The 21779-nt window shown below is 43.7% G+C and overlaps 1 pseudogene; it reads right to left on the bottom strand.

Annotated features, from left to right (window-relative positions):
- LOC139539219 (myosin-IIIb-like) overlaps window positions 1-19063 on the bottom strand; it is a 104802-nt pseudogene extending 85739 nt beyond the window's left edge.
- Between the last annotated feature and the right edge of the window lie 2716 nt (window positions 19064-21779).

The raw sequence follows: 21779 nt of genomic DNA, 5'->3' as shown, positions 1-21779 counted from the left end.
TGCTACAAGCTTGGTACACCTGTATTTGGGGAGCGTCTCCCATTCTTCTCTGCAGATCCTCTCAAGCTCTGTAAGGTTGGATGGGGAGCGTTGCTGCACAGCTATTTTCAGGACTCTCCGGAGATGTTCAATCGGGTTCAAGTCCAGACTCTGGCTGGGCCACTCAAGGACATTCAGAGACTTGTCCCGAAGCCACTCCTGCATTATCTTGGCTGTGTGCTTAGGGTCATTGTCCTGTTGGAAGGTGAACCTTCACCCCAGTCTGAGGTCCTGAGCACTCTGGAGCAGATTACCATCATGGATCTCTCTGTACTTTGCTCCCTTCATCTTTGCCTCGATCTTGACTAGTCTCCCAGTCCCTGCGGCTGAAAAACATCCCCATAGCATGATGCTTCACCATAGGGATGGTGCCAGGTTTCCTCCAGATGTGACGTTTGGCATTCAGGCCAAATAGTTCAATCTTGGTTTCATCAGACCAGAGAATCTTGTTACTCATGGTCTTGGAGTCTTTATGTGCCTTTTGGCAAACTCCAAGCGGGCTGTCATGTGCCTTTTACGGAGGAGTGTCTGCCGTCTGGCCACTCTAGCATAAAACCCTGATTGGTGGAGGGCTGCAGAGATGGTTTTCCTCTAGGAAGAGTCTTGGTGGTTTCAAATTTCTTCCATTTAAGAATGATGGAGGCCACTGTGTTCTTGGGGACCTTCAATGCTGCAGACATTTTTTGGTACCCTTCCTCAGATCTGTGCCTCGACACAATCCTGTCTCTGAGTTCTATGGACAATTCCATCGACCTCAAGGCATGGTTTTTGCTCTGACATGCACTGTCAACTGTGGGACCTTATATAGACAGGTGTGTGCCTTTCCAAATCATGTCCAATCAATTGAATTTACCACAGGTGGACTCCAATTAAGTTGTAGAAACATCTCAAGGATGATCAATGGAAACAGGATGCACCTGAGCTCAAGTTCCAGTCTCTTAGCAAAGGGTCTGAATACTTATGCAAATAAGGTATTTCAGTTATTTTACTTTTTATACATTTGCTAAAATTTCTAGAAACCTGTTTTCACTTCGTTATTATGGGGTATTGTGTGTAGATTGCTGAGGATTTATATTTATTTAATCAATTTTAGAATAAGTCTGTAATGTAACAAAATGTGGAAAAAGTCAAGGGGTCTGAATACTTTCAGAAGGCACTGTATGCACATGAAGGCAGGATAACATGACTATGCATCAAGATGAATAATAATATGAGTAAAATAAAGAACAGAGTAGCAGCTGCAAATTATGAGTGTAAAAGTGTGTGTGTATGTGTGTGCGTTTTGGTGTGTACAGTATGTACATTGAGTGTACAAAACATTAGGAACACCGACTCTTTCCTTGATGTTAAATCCACTTATTAATTTTTTTTATTTAACCTTTATATAACTAGGCAAGTCATTTAAGAACAAATTCTTATTTACAATGACGGCCTACACCGGCCAAACCCAGACGACGCTGGGCCAATTATGCGCCGCCCTATGGGACTCCCAATCACGGCCGGTTGTGATACAGCCAGAAATTGAACCAGGGTCTGTAGTGACGCCTCAGGGATGCTGGCCCATGTTGACGCCATTGCTTCCCACAGTTGTGTCAAATTGGCTGGATGTCCTTTGGCTGGTGGACCATTCTTGATAAACACGGGAAACTGTTGAGCATGAAAAACCCAGCAGTGTTGCAGTTCTTGACACACTCAAACCTGTGCGCCTGGCATCTACTACCATACCCTGTTCAAAGACACATAAATATTTTGTCTTGCCCATTCACCCTCTGAATCGCACACATACACAATCCATGTCTCAATTGTCTCAAGGCTTAACAATCCTTCTTTAACCTGACTTCCCTTCATCTACACTGATTGAAGTGGATTCAACAGGTGACATCAATAAGGGATCATAGCTTTCACCTGGATTCACCTGGTCAGTCTATGTCATGGAAAGAGGAGGTGTTCCTAATGTTTTGTACACTCAGTGTCTAGTGAGTGTGCATAGTAGGGTCAGTGCAAGGTAGGGTCAGTGCAGATAGTCCGGGTAACTATTCATTTACTATTTACCAGTCTTATGGTTTGGGGGTAGAAGCTGTCTCGGGGCCTGTTGGACCGTTTGCCGGACGGTAGCAGAGTGAACAATTTATGGCTTGGGTGGCTGGAGTCTTTGGCAATTTTACAAGTATTCCTCTGACACCACCTGATATAGAGGTCCTGGATGGCTGGGAGCTCAGCCCCAGTGATGTAATGGGCTGACCCTCTGCACCACCCTCTGTAGTGCTTTGCGGTTGAGGGCAGAGCGTTTGCTATACCAAGCGGTGATGCAGCCAGTCAATATGCTTTCGATGGTGCAGATGTAGAACATTTTGAAGATCTAAGTGCCCATGCTAAATCTTTTCAGCCTCCTTTGAAAAACTATTCCTGATTATTTGTGTTTAAAAGACCTACAGAAGAGAGATACAAACATGGGACGAGTACAGTACAAGATCAGCAACATTCATAGACACCATCAATCTACGATGGATCGGCCAGTTGACATGTAGTCAATAGTAATTATCTGCCACATACATTCCAAAATGCCCAACATGTGAAACGTCTGTGCCAGAAGCTGTGAGTTAACACTGAAACTAACTTCTCAATCAAAAAGTCTCACTGTTTGTAGAAGAGCAAAAATACATCTTAACATCAACCCTAATCCCAGCCTTTTATTCAAATCACCAAAATGTTACATGGGCTGAATGCATATGTACGCCATAGTTAAGCATGCATAACACTTTCATATGGGTGGCCCAAGCAGGAATCAAACCCACAAACCTTGGCATTCCAAGCGCCATGCTCTACTGACTAAGCCACACAGGATTTAGTAAAAATCAGTGAATGTAATCTTGAATGTCAAGATCACAACACAAGAATCACAGTTTACATTCTGCTAAGAATTCTGTTCACATTGAACATTTAAGACCTGCTTTCTGTGTGGCTAATAGTCAGGTGTCAATTTCACAATCTGAGCCCTGAAAATGGATGAAGAGTATTGGTAAAAGAAAACAGTAAACATTGTATGGATGTCTTTCACCCACGGCTGTTCTGCTCTGTAGCCTTTACATTACCTGTGGCTTTTGGCTGGTGTATTACCTCTCACCAGAACACTGGTTGGGATTCCGCTCACTTGCCCTATGATTTCATTTGCCTTTATTGCCTCTGACAAGCCATCATTTACTCCCATCATCTTCCTCAGTTCTCGCCTCCCTTCCGACAGATACAAGCCCAGTTATATATATTGCTAATATCCACTGGGATCTGGGTGGATCAACACAGCTTTGGACTTCTTTGCCAATTACCGTTAACCTTCACAACCTTCTCCCTATGACTTTACACAGGACTTTAGTCAGGGTTTGGCTAATACAGCATGGAGAATATTGGCTCAAGCAATTAACCTTCCCACATATTGAATATCTGAGAGCATCGTCTCAAGTATCCATAATTAATTCTGCAGTTAACCGTTTTACAGCTTTACCCTTTTATATGCACCATTACCCACATTCATAATAACCATGGGCCCCACATATATTACATACTATATAGCAGACAAAATTACATCCAGCCCATTTTAAAATGGTTATATAATCTGTTTCTGTAGTGGAGGATCTGTGCTTGGCTCTTGGAGGTCTATCTGCAACTGAATGAATCCTGGGCCCGCCTTAGTTTACTGTTACAGATGTAGGATCTTAATTTGATCACCCTGTTGCATCAGACCTTTCCTGCAATGCAGGACATGTCAAACTTGTAGTGTATTTGAGGTTTAACAGACTTCTGAAGTTTGTCATTTCCCTTATTACATTTACATTTAAGTAATTTAGCAGACGCTCTTATCCAGAGCGACTTACAAATTGGTGCATTCACCTTATGATATCCAGTGGAACAACCACTTTACAATAGTGCATCTAACTCTTTTAAGGGGGGGGGGGCGGGTTAGAAGGATTACTTTATCCTATCCTAGGTATTCCTTAAAGAGGTGGGGTTTCAGGTGTCTCCGGAAGGTGGTGATTGACTCCGCTGACCTGGCGTCGTGAGGGAGTTTGTTCCACCATTGGGGTGCCAGAGCAGCGAACAGTTTTGACTGGGCTGAGCGGGAACTGTACTTCCTCAGAGGTAGGGAGGCGAGCAGGCCAGAGGTGGATGAACGCAGTGCCCTTGTTTGGGTGTAGGGCCTGATCAGAGCCTGAAGGTACGGAGGTGCCGTTCCCCTCACAGCTCCGTAGGCAAGCACCATGGTCTTGTAGCGGATGCGAGCTTCAACTGGAAGCCAGTGGAGAGAGCGGAGGAGCGGGGTGACGTGAGAGAACTTGGGAAGGTTGAACACCAGACGGGCTGCGGCGTTCTGGATGAGTTGTAGGGGTTTAATGGCACAGGCAGGGAGCCCAGCCAACAGCGAGTTGCAGTAATCCAGACGGGAGATGACAAGTGCCTGGATTAGGACCTGCGCCGCTTCCTGTGTGATGCAGGGTCGTACTCTGCGAATGTTGTAGAGCATGAACCTACAGGAACGGGTCACCGCCTTGATGTTAGTTGAGAACGACAGGGTGTTGTCCAGGATCACGCCAAGGTTCTTAGCACTCTGGGAGGAGGACACAATGGAGTTGTCAACCGTGATGGCGAGATCATGGAACGGGCAGTCCTTCCCCGGGAGGAAGAGCAGCTCCGTCTTGCCGAGGTTCAGCTTGAGGTGGTGATACATTATGAAAAATGTATCAACCCCTACAAAAATGCCCATTAATTATAATCCACATAATAATTCACATTTCCTGTTGCTCCTTCTGTAGCAAACTGGCTCTAATTAAGATCCTACATCTGTAATACTGATTTACAATAGTGGTGGAATCAATACAATTCTTTGTATCTGATGCTATCTGTGGACAGGTTTACCAAGCAGCAGGTATAAATGGAGTGGAGGAGCAGAGCAGCTTCCCTGACAGCGATCTGAACTCCTTTCAGCACTTCACACTGGTCGCTGTGAAAGGGATACCATCTGTGCAAGTTCCCACCGCAAAATCACATGGCTTGCAGTAGTCCTGCCTGTGTTCAGCCCCAGTGTCCCTGCCCCCAGAGGCCTGGCTACGTTAATGGTGCTGTTGTTTTATCTGCACAGTCCACACCCTACGGCAACTCCATCTGCTGTACGACGTGGAGGAGATGCTGCAGTACACCGAGGGGCATAGACCTCAGCCAGCCAAAACAACCAGAACCCTCTCAGATCTCAACCCAAGGATTACATACTGCCAGCGACATCACAAATCCACAGGAAATAGATGGGGCCAGAGAGAGATGCATCAATTAGATTTAGACAGTGTCACTGAATATGCAGTTACACCATATTTCATAGACACATCCAATGTGTTTTTCTTAATGCTTATACCAAATGGTGACCATGTTTGGAATGGTATGTCCTCCTCCTAGGAATAATCTTGGGATTTACACAGTAGATTACTATACTGTCCCATTGAGTGGACTGTGAGATGGAATTACAGGAACGTGTGCAAGGACATACGATCTAATGTCATAAGAAAATCTAGCATGTTTGAGTGCGAGTGAGATTTTTATGAAACCTGTTATTCCCAAGGACAATACTTTATCAGGAGAAGCCGCCCTGATTACGGCTTATGAGATAGTCCATTTAAAGAGCTCCTGAAGCATGTGAAACACTCGTAGGAAACAACACCCCACAATCATTAAATCTACCTCTTTACAATCATTAAGGTCATTTATAGTGTATCATTATCATTTCTGTGCTCATCAATGTGCAGAATAAAAGTGCAGCACACAGATACACAATTTCGTAACACAAGTCTTCTGTTTCGAAAAGAATCCACATACGACAGACAGACAATGTCAGGCAACCTCCCCTTATAATTGTGACCGCCGTGCTGCATTGATGGAGAAATATATTTGAACAGAATCATTTCATGGTTCAGAGTGCTCACACTTTGATTTATCCTGGAGCCGCCCAGCCAAAGGTCCCAATTCAAAAGATTTATGGGCCAAGGCCAAGTATCTATTTTTATTTAGAAAAAGAAACCCCAGTCTCAACAAAGGTAGGTTGCTGCACACGTCAAACTCTTCGTATTCCAAATCACTCAGAAAGTCAAACGATTTCAGAAAAAGGTAAAGAAAAAGGGATGAGTGATTAAAAAAAAAGAGAAGTGTACACGCCCTTCCTTTGTTTATCATGACCTGTAGTGAATGGTATCGAAAGGAAATTAACATCCTTAACACAAAATGCAAAACCTGCTCTGGGACTGTGTCAATAGCTTCATCTCTTTAAGGTGTTGTCTACTGTTTACATCTTTCTACCAAAAACAGGCCAATCACCATTTCAGCACTATACAGAATTTAGGAGCTAACCATTTGTACATCCTATCCTTTGTACAACCATTTGTACTCAGATGACTGAATGCATGCCACATCCCAGACCCGGCAGAGTGTTATTCCAGGCTCTGTGATTTGGGAGCGTTCGTTTGACCAGGACAGCTTTCCCTGAGCCTTTAATTGTTGTGACCTGTTTTACATTCCCTTGAGTTTGGTGTGATCAACCGCTGTTGTGGCTACCATAACTCCTGCGACACATGCTTGTTTCTCATCAAGTTTGTTGGGGTGGAGATAACATTGTGATGGGCGACTGGTGACAGCCTCATCTCAATGTGAATGGAGCTAATCACCAATGCAAATTGCAATCAAAAGGGCTCATCCTCACCAAAGTGGGAGATAATTGTGCGACTGTGCCGATAGCAAAAGGTCAGTCACTTGTAGTATCAAAGCTTTCAAGTAATTATTCATTAGAAATTGTGTTTACGTTAGAGATTTTTCTGATTAAATAACAGTTTTAAGGGTAAGGCCAAATATTGTTCCATTCACTCTTGATTAAGTTTCTGATCAGTTTATCATTCTGAAATTTTCAATTGAATTTACAACCCAGCGTTTTAGCTTGGAAACACGCATTGTAGCGCGCTAATCATTTTCCTGATTTAATGCATTTCTACCAGGTCTATTCTGCATTTCATGAGCACACAAAATAACATTAAGCATCTTTACAATTTCTTGGCATATTTGTCATTTCATTATTTTCAGAGAAAGGGCTCTGCGATGATCCACTCCTAAATTCAGTTTGCCATTTTCCTCCAGCCAAAAATCAAAGGCTTTTTATGAAAGTATACGCCGCTGTGTGCCTGATCTGTCCCAGCCAGCTGTGTGCAGATGGAGCCCTCTAGTGCCTTACCGTGGGATCTTGAAGAGGGCTTTGATGGGGTGCATCTCAGACAATGGGGGGTCGCCATCAGCCAGCTCTATGGCTGTGATGCCCAGTGACCACACGTGACAGCGGGCGTCATACGTGGAGTCATACTCCTGCTCACAGGCGATGACCTGGGATGACACAGGCAGGACAAACATGACACAAGCAGGTGAACACTTCTCATGCAAGTTGCTGTTTCTTACTGTAGATGATGATATGAAGATAATGTATTAGCAATAGTGAGGGAGTAACTTCGTATGGGCACCGAAAGGCTTTCATTGATTCTGAAGCTGAAGTAACATGAAACAACAATGCAGAAGAAGATCAAGTCATTTAAAAATTGTCTGTGTTTAAAATACACATGTTGATTTAAAAAGGTTACAGTTAAATTCATTCATCAGGTGAGTACATACTCACTCGTCTATCACTCTCTACAGTCCATATAGCACATCGAATGCAAATCAATGGTGTCATCATGTAGGATATTTCTGTGCTGAGAAGTCTTTGTGTTCTCATGCAACTGCAAGTACAGGGGTTTAGTGGCGCATGTAAAAAAGGCTAACCTCAGGCGCCATCCAAAAGGGAGTGCCAACGGAGGTGTTTCTTCGCAAAAGTGCCCTCGTCAGCTGAGCAGACACACCTGGATAGAATTTAGGCGCTTTAATATAAAACACAACATCCTCAGTGAATCAGTGGTTGATGCAAAATCAAGATTTGATGTTTGATATCACATACCTGTTATAATGACATATTCACAGTAGTTTAATATGCTTTAATATGTACAGTACCAGTCAAAAGTGCGGACACACCTACTCATTCAAGGCTTTTTCTTTATTTGTACTATTTTCTACATTGTAGAATAATAGTGAAGACATCAAAACTATGAAATAACACATATGGAATCATGTAGTAAGCAAAAAAGTGTTAAACAAATCAAAATATATTTTGTATTTGAGATTCTTCAAAGTAGCCATCCTTGCCTTGATGACAGCTTTGCACACTCTTGGCATTCTCTCAACCAGCTTCATGAAGCAGTCACCTGGAAGGCATTTCAATTAACAGGAGTGCCTTGTTAAAAGTTCATTTGTGGAATTTCTTTCCTTCTTAATGCATTTGAGCCAATCAGTTGTGTTATGACAAGGTAGGGGTGGTATACAGAAGATAGCCCTATTTGGTAAAAGACCAAGTCCATATTATGGCAAGAACAGCTCTAATAAGCAAAGAGAAACAACAGTCCATCATTACTTTAAGACATGAAAGTCAGTCAATCAGGAACATTTCAAGAACTTCGAAAGTTTCTTCAAGTGCAGTCGCAAAAGCGCTATGATGCGCCCATCGAGCGCTATGATGAAACTGGCTCTCAAGAGGAACACCACAGGAAAGGAAGACCCAGAGTTAGCTTATTTGCAGAGGATAAATTCATTAGAGTTACCAGCCTCAGAAATTGCAGCCCAAATAAATGCTTCACAGAGTTCAAGTAACAGACACATCTCAACACGCAGGAGACTGCGTGAATGGGCCTTCATAGTCGAATTGCTGCAAAGAAACCACTACTAAAGGACACAAATAATAAGAAGAAACTTGCTTGGACCAAGAAACATGAGCAATGGACATTCGACTGGTGGAAATCTGTCCTTTGGTCTGATGAGCCCAAATTTTAGATATTTGGTTCCAACCGCCGTGTCTTTGTGAGACGCAGAGTAGGTGAACAGATGACCTCCGCATGTGGGGTTCCCACCGTGAAGCATGGAGGAGGAGGTGTGATGGTGTGGGGGTGCTTTGCTGGTGACACTGTCAGTGATTTATTTAGAATTCAAGGCACACTTAACCAGCATGGCTACCACAGCATTCTGCAGAAAAACGCCATCCCATCTGGTTTGCGCTTAGTTTAAAAAAAGAAGAGTTTTTTAAAGGATCAGGTTTTTGGGTGCGATAGAATAGATTCAAGGCATAATGTACAGACAAAGGTATGGTAGGATGTGAGTACATTGGAGGTAAACCTAGGCATTGTGTGATGATGAGAGATATTGTCTCTAGAAACATTTAAACCAGGTGATGTCATTGCATATGTGGGAGGTGGAACTAAATGGTTGGTTAAGGCATATTGAGCAGGGCTAGAGGCTCTACAGTGAAATAAAATAATAATCACTAACCAGAAGAGTAATGGACAAGGCATATTGACATTAGGGAGAGGCATGCGTTGCCGAGTGATCATAGGGGTCCAGTGAGTGTTTGGGCTGGCTGGAGACACGGCGATTCCGTTAGCAGGCCAGGGCTAGCAAGCTAGCAGAAGGGCCTTAGGGGGACGTCACGACGGAGGAAAGTCTGTTTTAGCCTCCTTGTGCGGTTCCGTCGATAGACCAGTCGTGATGGATTAGTAGGGTTCCGTGTAGCAGAGGGGTCCAGTCCAATTGGCAAATGGATCTATTCAGCTAACAGTCCGATATGCTCTAGACAGTTAGCGGGCCGCGGCAAGCAGGCTAGCAGATGGCCATTCCGGGGACGTCGCAACGTAGGAGCCAGTTGAGTAACCCCCTCGAGCAGATTACGTTGGTAGCCCAGTCGTGAAGGATCGGCAGGGTTCCGTACCTCGTACCAGCAGTAAAAGGGGTACAGGCCATTTGGCAAAATAAGTATTGTAGCCCAGGCGTGGCTGATGGACCTCTTCAGCTAGCCTGGAGATGGGCCTAGCATGGGCTAGCTCCAGGCTAATTGGTGCTTGCTTCGGGACAGAGACGTTAGCCAGGAGTAGTCACTCGGATTGCAGCTAGCTAGCTGCGATGATCCAGGTGGGTTCAGAGCTTGCGGTCGGAATCTGGGGATATGGAGAGAAAATTGGTCCGGTATGCTCTGCTTTGAATCGCGTTGTACAAACTGGCAAGAGCTTTCCGAGCTAAAGGTAGCTGATGGCCGCTAGCAGTGGTTAGCTGACTACTAGCTAGTAGCTAGTTAGCTGGCTAGCTTCTGTTGGGGGATTCCGGTTCAGAGGTAAAGAAAAATACTTTAGAATAAAGCAGAAAAAAGCAGTGGGACTATCATTTGCTTTTCAACATGACAATGACCCCAAATACACTTCCAGGCTGTGTAAGGGCTATTTGTCCAAGAAGGAGAGTGATGGTGCTGCATTTATTCTTTTTTTATTTCACCTTTATTTAACCAGATAGGCCAGTTGAGAACAAGTTCTCATTTACAACTGCGACCTGGCCAAGATAAAGCAAAGCAGTGTGACAAAAACAACAACACGGTGTTACACATAAACAAACATACAGTTAATAACACAAAAGAAAAGAAAAATCTATGTACAGTGTGTGCAAATGTAGAAGAGTAGGGAGGTAAGCAATAAATTGTCCATAGAGGTGAAAATAATTACAACTTAGCATTAATACTGGAGTGATATATGTGCAGATGATGATGTGCAAGTAGAGATACTGGGGTGCAAAAGAGCAAGAGGGTAAGTAATAATATGGGGATGAGGTAGTCGGTGGTGCTATTTACAAGTTGGCTGTGTACAGGTACAGTGATCGGTAAGCTACTCTGACAGCTTATGCTTAAAGTTAGAGAGGGAGAAAAAGACTCCAGCTTCAGAGATTTTGTGGGGACATCAAAAAATTTCATCAGATGACCTGGCCTCCACAATCACCCGACCTCAACCAAATTGAGATGGTTTGGGATGATTTAGACCGCAGAGTGAAGGAAAAGCAGGTGTGCTCAGCATATGTGTGAACTCCTTCAAGACTGTTGGAAAAGCATTCCTCATGAAGCTGGTTGAGAGAATGCCAAGAGTGTGCAAAGCTGTCATCAAGGCTGGCTACTTTAAATAATCTAAAATCTAAAATATTTGTTTAATACTGTTTTGTTTACTACATGATTCCATATTTGTTATTGAATAGTTTTGATGTCTTCCCTATTATTCTACAATGTAGAAAATAGTACAAATTAAAAAAAACTTTTGAATGAGTAGGTGTGTCCAAACTTTTGACTGGTACTGTATATTTGTGTGCATATTACATGAATGTGAATTACATAAACAGAGAGAAAGTGTGTGAATCAATCAATAGCGATATGGCATATCACTTGGTGTGTTAACCTGCCATACCACCATAATCATTTCTAATTAAGTGGGACAGATTTTTATCAGCAGGATTCCACTTCATTCTCAGCACACAGAGGACATAAACATGCCTGGGGCAACTCAAAGTCATTTGCCAGAACAGCTTTCTTTTTATATGCAAAGGATCAAATAATGCAATTTAAATTGGCAATAATAGCCTTAGGTTAAGCTGTGGTCCATGAAATACAAAGATGTTACATAGGGTCGGTAACAAAAACATGGAAAGAGGACTGCATCACAGCATTGATGCCCGTATGTTAGCATTTACCAATAATATCACAGGCTTTTATGTGAACAAATTTTAAAAAATGGATTAACCGTGAACTATCAATGATGAGTTATCTGTTAAAGGCCCAATGCGCTCAAAAATGTGATAGTCCTGTGTTTTATATACACTCACCGGCCAGTTCATTATGTACACCAAATGGATCGCTCCTACAAACAGTGAGTCACGTGGCTTTCTATATAAAGCAGTTAGACAGGCATCGAGGCATTCAGTTACTGTTCGATTAAACGTTAGAATGGGCAAAACGAGTGACTTAAGCGACTTTGAAAGTGGTATTATCATCGGTGCCAGGCACACTGGATCCAGTATCTCGTGATGCCATTGCGTCAGCATGGACCAACATCCTTGTGGAACATTTCTGACACCTTATAGAATGCCCCAAAGAATTCAGTCTGTTCTGGAGGCAAAAGGGGGTCCGACGGTACCAGATGGGTGTACCTATTAAACTGTCCGGTGAGTGTATATTTCCACTCTATGAGGTTGGAATAATAATGTGAAATTGTGAAAATTATGATAATGCGCTTTAAGTGTAAGAGTTGTTTTGAAAAGTCCCCCAGAAATTTCAGCCCGTTTTGGTGGGATTAAGTTTTGGCCTGCCTGATGACATCACCAGGTGGTAAATGAGTTAATAAACCAATAAGAAAGAGATTTCCAAACCTCTCTGCTAGTTTTCAGTTTATCCCTTCCCACTCTGGCCACTCCCAGACATTCCTAGCAAAAGTCTTACTTGAGATATTGTTCTTTGCTAAGAAGATATTTTTGTTTATTTTTGACCATTTTAATTTAAAACAATCCCAGAAATGATTTGATATTGAGATTTAAAAAAAGGCTGCACTGGACCTTTAAATGAAGGCCCAGACAGAAGTGAAGTGCCTCCACAACAGGAAATCAAAGCCGTTACCAAAGTCAACAAACTTGACTCCTCCCTCGGTGGTCAGAAGCATGTTGTTTCCTTTGACGTCACAATGGATAATCTGGTGTTTGTGTAAATGCTGGAGACCCTGGCAGGCGGGAGGAGGGGCTTAATAAGCGTCCGTAATGCCATTATTAACTGTTCGTTAATAATAAAGCTGTCTACCGCCATGTGTATTACACCCACACCCTGCCACCTCCTGAGTCAATCCCCTCCCACTGTGTGTGGATGCCACACCCTTCTGTCATTAGGCATTTTGCAGTTGGCCATCTCACCAAAAGGGCGCCGTATAAAATGTATGCGATAACAGGCTCCAGCAGTTGCTGGCCTCGCATGAGCAGGCCTTTGATGAGATCTGTGACTGAGCCCCCGTTGCACAGCTCTGTGTGTGTGTGTGTGTGTGTGTGTGTGTGTGTGTGTGTGTGTGTGTGTGTGTGTGTGTGTGTGTGTGTGTGTGTGTGTGTGTGTGTGTGAGAGAGAGAGAGAAAGAAAGAAAGAGAAAGAGAGAGAGAGAAACAACAGTGGCTCCTCCAATACTCACCACTCTAGATTATGATTAATTACAAGAGCCATCCCTCCCACACATACAACTAGACTGGAGTCACAACTCCTTCCAGAGCTTTTAAACTTGAGATTTTTCCCAGTGTAGGAGGGTGACCTCCTCTCAGCTCGGCGATGGATTTCACTCCCATCATTTAAAGTAAATCTACTGTTTGTGATCTTTCTACTGCTCAAACAGACAACAACAAAGATGGGCTGTAGTCTACTGTAAGACTGTGTTGATCATATTGGTGGAAATGTATCACAGGAGATAAAGTGCAGCTACCTATACTGAGCACAATCAGACACTGTCTTGTTTATCAAGCTCACACCACTGGGTTATATTGCCTCAAATGACAAAGTGCTACTGTATGATCCCTTAAATGATTAACTGCATGTTGTACTGAAGATGTACAGTAGATACAGTATATAATATTTGACTGGATTGTAAAGCTGGGCAAAGTCCGACTTCATAAGCGAGACAGAAAAACCCAGGGGATCTCACTTCTAGAACCATCCAGAGCTGTCCGCCTGAGAGGTCGTCTGACTTGTAGAACATGCCGTAGAACTTGACCACGTTGGGGTGATTGGACAGGGTCCTCAGGATGTTGTACTCAGCCTCAATCTCCTCATCAACATCCTTTGACAAGGAGGACACATTAACATCAGTCACACAACATGTTGACTGAACACCAACACACCAGAAGACAAAACAACGTGTCGACAACTACTTAAATTTCTAAAAAAGATGGATGTTGAAATAAAATTGAAGGGAACTAAAACCCCCTCAATCAGAGCCCGGAACCATTAAACACAGGGAAACTAACTCTTGGTTAGAAGTACCAATGAAGCTTCTTCTATATCAGTTTAAATCTCAGTGGAAGTGAAGAGAAAGCATCACAGAGGCAGAATTCCTCTTCCTGGATACGTGAACGATACTGTCAGCGGTCTAATCAAGGAGAGGGATGAGCAGGGAAGCAGCTACATCTTCATACCCAGCTGGCGAGCTGCAGCAGGGGGCTAGCGAGAGGCGCAAGAGGGATTGAAGCACTGACACAATCACAGGCAAGCACTCAGCTTGAATCTCACAAACACAACATGGCGCCACTGAAGGCCCCCCTGGCCTCAGCGCCACAGACAGGTCTGGCAAGTAGCTGCACATCACTAAGGTCGTGACATACAGAAAGTCGGAGGGAGATGGTAAGGACGACTGTGGAGAGTGGGTGTAGAAATGGAGTGGAAATGGATGAAAAGGAGACAGGTAGTGAATCTACTTGGGAACAGTAAATACAGGGACAGGTACATGGGAGTACCAGTGACTCGCTCAATACGGAAGTGGTCAGATGACGCGGATGCTACGCTACAGGACTGTTCTGCTAGCACAGACTGGAAAATCTTCCGGGATTCATCCAATGGCATTGAGGAGTAAACCACCTCAGTCATCGGCTTCATCAATAAGTGCAACGACGACGTCGTCCCCACATTGACCGTACATACATATCCCAACCAGAAGCCATGGATTACAGGCAACATCCGCATCAAGCTAAAGGTTAGAGCTGCCGCTTTCAAGGAGCGGGACACTAATCCGGACGCTTATAAGAAATTCCGCTGCACCCTCAGACGAACCATCAAACAGGCAAAGCGTCAATACAGGATTAAGATTGAATCCTACTACACCGGCTCCGATGCTCGTCGGATGTAGCAGGGCTTGAAAATGATTACGGGCTACAAAGGGAAACCCAGCCGCGAGCTGCCCAGTGACGCGAGCCTACCAGATGAGCTAAATGCCTTTTATGCTCGCTTCGACGCAAGCAACACTGAAGCATGCATGAGAGTACCAGATGTTCCGGACGACTGTGTGATCACGCTCTCGGTAGCCGATGTGAGCAAGACCTTTAAACAGGTCAACATTCACAAAGCCGCAGGGCCAGACAGATTACCAGGACGTGTACTCAAAGCATGCACGGACCAACTGGCAAGTGTCTTCCCTGACATTTTCAACCTCTCCCTGACAGAGTCTGTAATACCTACATGTTTCAAGCAGACCACCATTGTCCCTGTGCCCAAGAAAGCGAAGGTAACCTGCCTAAATGATTACCGCCCCGTACCACTCACGTCAGTAGCCATGAAGTGCTTTGAAAGGCTGGTGCTGGCTTACATCAACATCACTAGACCCACTCCAATTCACATACCGCTCCAACAGATCCACAGACGAAGCAATCTCAATCGCACTCCACACTGCCCTTTCCCACCTGGACAAAAGGAACACCTGCGTGAGAATGCTGTTCATTGACTACACCTCAGCGTTCAACACCATAGTGCCCACAAAGCTCATCACTAGGCTAAGGACCCTGGGACTAAATACCTCCCTCTGCAACTGGATCCTGGACTTCCTGACGGGCCAACCCCAGGTAGTAAGGGTAGGCAACAACACATCTGCGTGTTTAGTCCCCTCACCCACGACTGCGTGGCCAAACACGACTCAAACACCATCATTAAGTTTGATGACGACACAACAGTGGTAGGCCTGATCACCGACAATGATGAGACAGACTAAAGGGAGGAGGTCAGAGACCTTGCAGTGTGATGCAAGGACAACAACCTCTTCCTCAATGTCAGCAAGACAAAGGAGCTGATCGTGGACTACAGGAAAAGGCGGGCCGAACAGGCCCCCATTAACATCGAAGGGACTGTGGTGGAGCGGGTCCACATCACCAACAAACTATCATGGTCCAAACACACCAAGACAGTCGTGAAGAGAGCACGACAACACCTTTTCCCCCTCAGGAGACCGAAAAGATTTGGCATGGGTCCCCAGATCCTCAAAAAGTTCTACAGCTGCACCATCAAGAGCATCCTGACCGGTTGCATCACCACCACCCATCACCACCACCATCACCACCATAAGGCGTTACAGAGGGTAGCGAGTACGGCCCAGTACATCACTGGAGCCAAGCTTCCTGCCATCCAGGACCTATATATTAGGCGGTGTCAGAGGAAGGCCCAAAAAATCGTCAAAGACTCCAGTCACCCAACTCATAGACTGTTCTCTCAGCTACCGCACGGTAAGTGGTACCGGAGCACCAAGTCTAGGACCAAAAGGCTCCATCCACAGCTTCTACCTCCAAGCCATAGGACTGCTGAACAATTAATCAAATGGCCACCCGGACTATTTACATTGACACTACCCCCCCCCCCCATTTGTTTTTACACTGCTGCTACGCGCTGTTTATTATCTATTCATAGTCACTTTACCCATACCTACATGTACAAATTACCTTGACTAACCTGTACCCCCGCACATTGACTCGGTACCCGTATCCCCTGTATATAGCCTCATTATTGTTATTTTATTGTGGTACTTTTTATAATTTTTTACTTTAGTTTATTCAGTAAATATTTCCTTCACTCTTTCTTGAACTGCATTGTTGGTTAAGGGCTTGAAAGTAAGCGTTTCACGGTAAGGTCTACACCTGTTATTTTCGGAGCATGTGACAAATACAATTTGATTTGATTTAATGGGGAGGCAGGTATACGGAACTAAGCGAAGGAACTTATTCTGTTTGTATGCTTGGTATACTGAGACAAGGCAAACAATAGTCAAGAAAAACAGAGATGATTTCCTTTATTAATTTGTTTGGTTTAGCGTTATCACTGGTAAGGGTTGACATTACTGGCGAAAATGAGCAAGAGCACCTAAACTTTCTCAAGAGACATATCAATTGATTGTGTCTCTTTTGCATTTTAATTTAATTTTAATTGAACCTTTATTTAACTAGGCAAGTTAAGAACAAATTCTTATTTACAATGACAGCCTACCCCGGGGTAGGCTGCCAAACCCTAACGAAGCTAGGCCAATTGTACACCGCCCTATGGGACTCCCAATCACGTTTAACTTACATTAATTGGGTGCAGGACTTTGACTGATGCCTGACTCCCATCCTTCCTGTTGTTCACTCTAGACTTTTCCACAGGTTCCTTTACCAATGGTCCCTGCAGTCAGCCAAAGGATCCGCCAGGCTCTCCAGACCATACAGCAACCTCCTACATTGAATTATAGAGCTCCAAGTGAATTTTTATTTTATTTCACCTTTATTTAACCAGGTAGGCAAATTGAGAACAAGTTCTCATTTACAATTGCGACCTGGCCAAGATAAAGCAAAGCAGTTCGACACATACAACAACACAATGTTACACATGGAGTAAAACAAACATACAGTCAATAATACAGTAGAAAAATAAGTCTATATACAATGTGAGCAAGTGAGGTGAGATAAGGGAGGTGAAGGCAAAAAAAAAAAAAAAAAAAAGGCCACGGTGTCGAAGTAAATACAATATAACAAGTAAAACACTGGAATGGTAGATTTGCAGTGGAAGAATGTGCAAATTAGAGATAATGGGGTGCAAAGGAGCAAAATAAATAAATAAATACAGTAGGGAAAGAGGTAGTTGTTTGGGCTAAATTATAGATGGGCTATGTACAGGTGCAGTAATCTGTGAGCTGCTCTGACAGCTGGTGCTTAAAGCTAGTGAGGGAGATAAGTGTTTCCAGCTTCAGAGATTTTTGTAGTTCGTTCCAGTCATTGGCAGCAGAGAACTGGAAGGAGAGGCGGCCAAAGGAAGAATTGGTTTTGGGGGTGACCAGAGAGATATACCTGCTGGAGCGCGTGCTACAGGTGGGTGCTGCTATGGTCACCAGCGAGCTGAGATAAGGAGGGACTTTACCTAGCAGGGTCTTGTAGATGACCTGGAGCCAGTGGGTTTGGCGACGAGTTTGAAGCGAGGGCCAGCCAACGAGAGCGTACAGGTCGCAGTGGTGGGTAGTATATGGGGCTTTGGTGACAAAACGGATGGCACTGTGATAGACTGCATCCAATTTATTGAGTAGGGTATTGGAGGCTATTTTGTAAATGACATCACCGAAGTCGAGGATTGGTAGGATGGTCAGTTTCATTCCTTTCATTCATGCTTCATTCATGTACATGTAACAGTATAACTTTAAACCGTCCCCTCGCCCCGACACGGGCGCGAACCAGGGACCTTCTGCACACATCAACAACAGTCACCCACGAAGCATCGTTACCCATCGCTCCACAAAAGCCGCGGCCCTTGCAGAGCAAGGGGCAACACTACTAATAGGTTTCAGAGCAAGTGACGTAACTGATTGAAACGCTACTAGCGCGTACCCGCTAACTAGCTAGCCATTTCACATCCGTTACACTCACCCCCCTTTCAACCTCCTCCTTTTCCGCAGCAACCAGTGATCCGGGTCAACAGCATCAATGTCACAGTATAAGTTTAGTACGTCCCCTCGCCCCGACCTCGGGCGCGAACCAGGGACCTTCTGCACACATCAACAACAGTCACCCACGAAGCATCGTTACCCATCGCTCCACAAAAGCCGCGGCCCTTGCTGAGCAAGGGGCAACACTACTAATAGGTTTCAGAGCAAGTGACGTAACTGATTGAAACGCTACTAGCGCGTACCCGCTAACTAGCTAGCCATTTCACATCCGTTACATACACACATGTTGGAACTAAATGAAATGTGTATCCCTGCCAACACTTTCTCCTCTCTCGGGAAGCTTTGCTAATCAAGGAAAGATAACAGGCAACGTGTCAGTAGTTTAGCTTCAAAACATCCTGCATATGGCTTTGACCACACTGATCTACATGCAATGCTTCACCAAAACACACTTTCTCATTACCGCTATATCAACACTAAAGATATTAACAGCTTGCTATATATTATGTTATACAGTAGACCACTAAACCCCTGATTGAGCCCAATGACACATCTACTTGGCCAAGGGAGGCACTTAACAGGTTTAAAGCAGCCGAAGAGAAAGCTAAATTCAAACCAAACGACGATACTTACATCGGGAGTGTTATTCTGTGACTCATTAAGCCTTGGACAGTGCAGACAAATGACTAAAGTGTCTCATAGTAAAACAAGACCCATACAGATGACGCTTGCTTATACCCGAGGGGACATGTAACAAGTAGCATTGCACTGGGAATCTGGATTAGCACGTACCACAGGGACCCTGTCGATGTCCAGCGAGACACCACTAACAACACTTCAATGTCTTCAGCATCAATTGGATTGGCCTGGGATTACCTTGACTGGTGCTTTTCTCTACCCCAACCTCCACACAAATCAAACTGAAAGAGCTTACTAATACAATTCCTTCTTTTTTTAAATATAATTTTCTATCTGACTTTGGTGTCTTTATCCAATGACTGTCACGCCCTGACCTTAGAGATCCTTATTTATTCTCTATGTTTGGTTAGGTCAGGGTGTGACTCGGGTGGGAAAATCTATGTTTTCTATTTCTTTGTTGTTTTGCCGAGTGTGGTTCCCAATCAGAGGCAGCTGTCTATCGTTGTCTCTGATTGTGGATCATATATAAGTTGTCATTTTCTGTTTGGGTTTTGTGGGGTGTTGTTTTCGGTTTAGGTTGTTGCCCTGACAGAACTGTGTGCTTTCGTTTTCTCCTTTTGCCATTTTGTTTGAGTGTTTTTGTGAACATTAAATCATGAACACTTTCCACGCTGGTCTCATTCCGACGACGAACGTTACAATGACAGGTGGGATATTAAGTCATATTAAGTAATCACATAATGAGGGGTGGTTTCTTGGACACAGATTCAGCCTTTTCAATAGTAATTCTCCATTGAGTTTGCTTTTTAGTCCAGGAATAGGTTTAATCTGTGTCCGGGAAACTGCACCATAGTATCATAAATTAAGGATAAATCACTATTATCAAAGCAGATGGGTTAGGCCTGTAATAAATCAGTCTGTATAAAGTGAGGCCATAAACAACCTGATGGTTCAAAGGTGCAAAGTAAGAGGTGCCTAAACATTCACCTGAGTGAGTAGTAGTGCGATGTGATGGATCAGAAAAAACATTTACATATGTATGTACTCCATATTCCCTGAATGATGAATATTCTCAATGAGAGGAGTTCAATTCTCACATCTCTTCAGTTTGTCACATAAGTGCAATGTGTCACAGAGGTTGACTGACCCTGTGGGAGATGGGGGAGCGTTTATTTTGAGCACCGGTTGACGTGAAAAAAGGTAAACGATGTTTGGACCACCAGGTCTCTCTCTGTCACTGCACCAGCGTGGATAGATTTATGAATTGGCGTAGGAGCAGGGTGAGTGATGGCTTGACACGAGATGGATAGAACTGATCTGAAACATGCAGCGCAAAGTGGTGACTGATGTCCTTCAATGTGTCCTTCCTCAAAGAAAGCAAACATAACGTGGGACAAGGGGGAGAGAATAGCCTTCTTTATAAGTCTGCACATGTAACACTAGGCGAGACCGCCCAATCATTTTCCTCCCTGTAAGACTTCAGATAAAAGACAACGCTATCATCATTTATCAACCGGAAATTAATTTTACCAGCTCAGTCCCGTTCAAATACAGTAAATCACACATGCCTCGTGCATCAATAAGGTGAAAACGTTTTTTTTGGAGCCATTGATTTACTCTTAACGAATGGAACTATTTTGTTTCTAAGCATCTGTGAGTCTACTCAGTGCATTGCATACGTGTTGATTCTCCTGTTGCCCAGACATCTATGCCAGGCTATTGTAACAACAGTAAGTTTATATTGCTAGAGAGCAGCTGTGTGGCCAAAGTGGCTGGCAGCATCAGACACCTACTCTACAATATCAACTTTCTCCTGGTGCTCAAGCCTCTGATCTGAATTAGTAGGATATTGCCAGTCCAGCTGCTATTGCTCTCAGGAAAGTACTCAATTGATGGCTAAAATGAAAATATATACAGTACCAGTCAAAAGTTTGAACACACCTACTCATTCAAGGCCTTTTCTATATTTGTACTATTTTCTACATTGTAGAATAATAGTGAATACATCAAAACTATGAAATAACACACATGGAATCATGTAGAAACCAAAAAAGTGTTAAACAAATCAAAATACATTTTATATTTGAGATTCTTGCATACCTTGTACCTTGTTTGTAACAGTTGATTCCCCATCACATCCTGCTAAGTGTGTCTCTGTGTCTATCCTAGCAACATGTCCCTGACCAAATCATGCTAATCAGCCGTGATAAGTTATTCATGCAGTGGTAATCAGCAATGCGATCTAGTTCTAAATATTCAGGTGCCATGGAATCATGTAGTAACCAGAAAAAGTGTTAAACAAATCAAAATATATTTCATATTTGAGATTCTTCAAAGTAGCCACCCTTTGCCTTGATGACAGCGTTCCACACTCTTGGCATTCTCTCAACCAGCTTCACGAGGTAGTCACCTGGAATGCATTTCAATTAACAGGTGTGCCTTGTTAAAAGTTCATTTGTGGAATTTCTTTCCTTCTTAATGTGTTTAAGACAATCAGTTGTGTTGTGACAAGGTAGGGATGGGATACAGAAGATAGCCCTATTTGGTAAAAGACCAAGTCCATATTATGGCAGGAACAGCTCAATTTTCGCTACATGACATGGCCAGTTCACAGGTTTCTCAACTCTTTCAGGTGACTCATTTCTGTATCCCCATCTAAGGAATGTGGAAAACATGAACGAAATTCCGACGTTTGTAACCATACCATGCATTAGCATAATGCAGACATGCTGTATC

Source organism: Salvelinus alpinus, chromosome 14, assembly GCF_045679555.1.
Source record: "Salvelinus alpinus chromosome 14, SLU_Salpinus.1, whole genome shotgun sequence".
Taxonomy (NCBI): Eukaryota; Metazoa; Chordata; class Actinopteri; order Salmoniformes; family Salmonidae; genus Salvelinus; species Salvelinus alpinus.
This window is presented reverse-complemented; position numbering and strand designations above follow the sequence as displayed.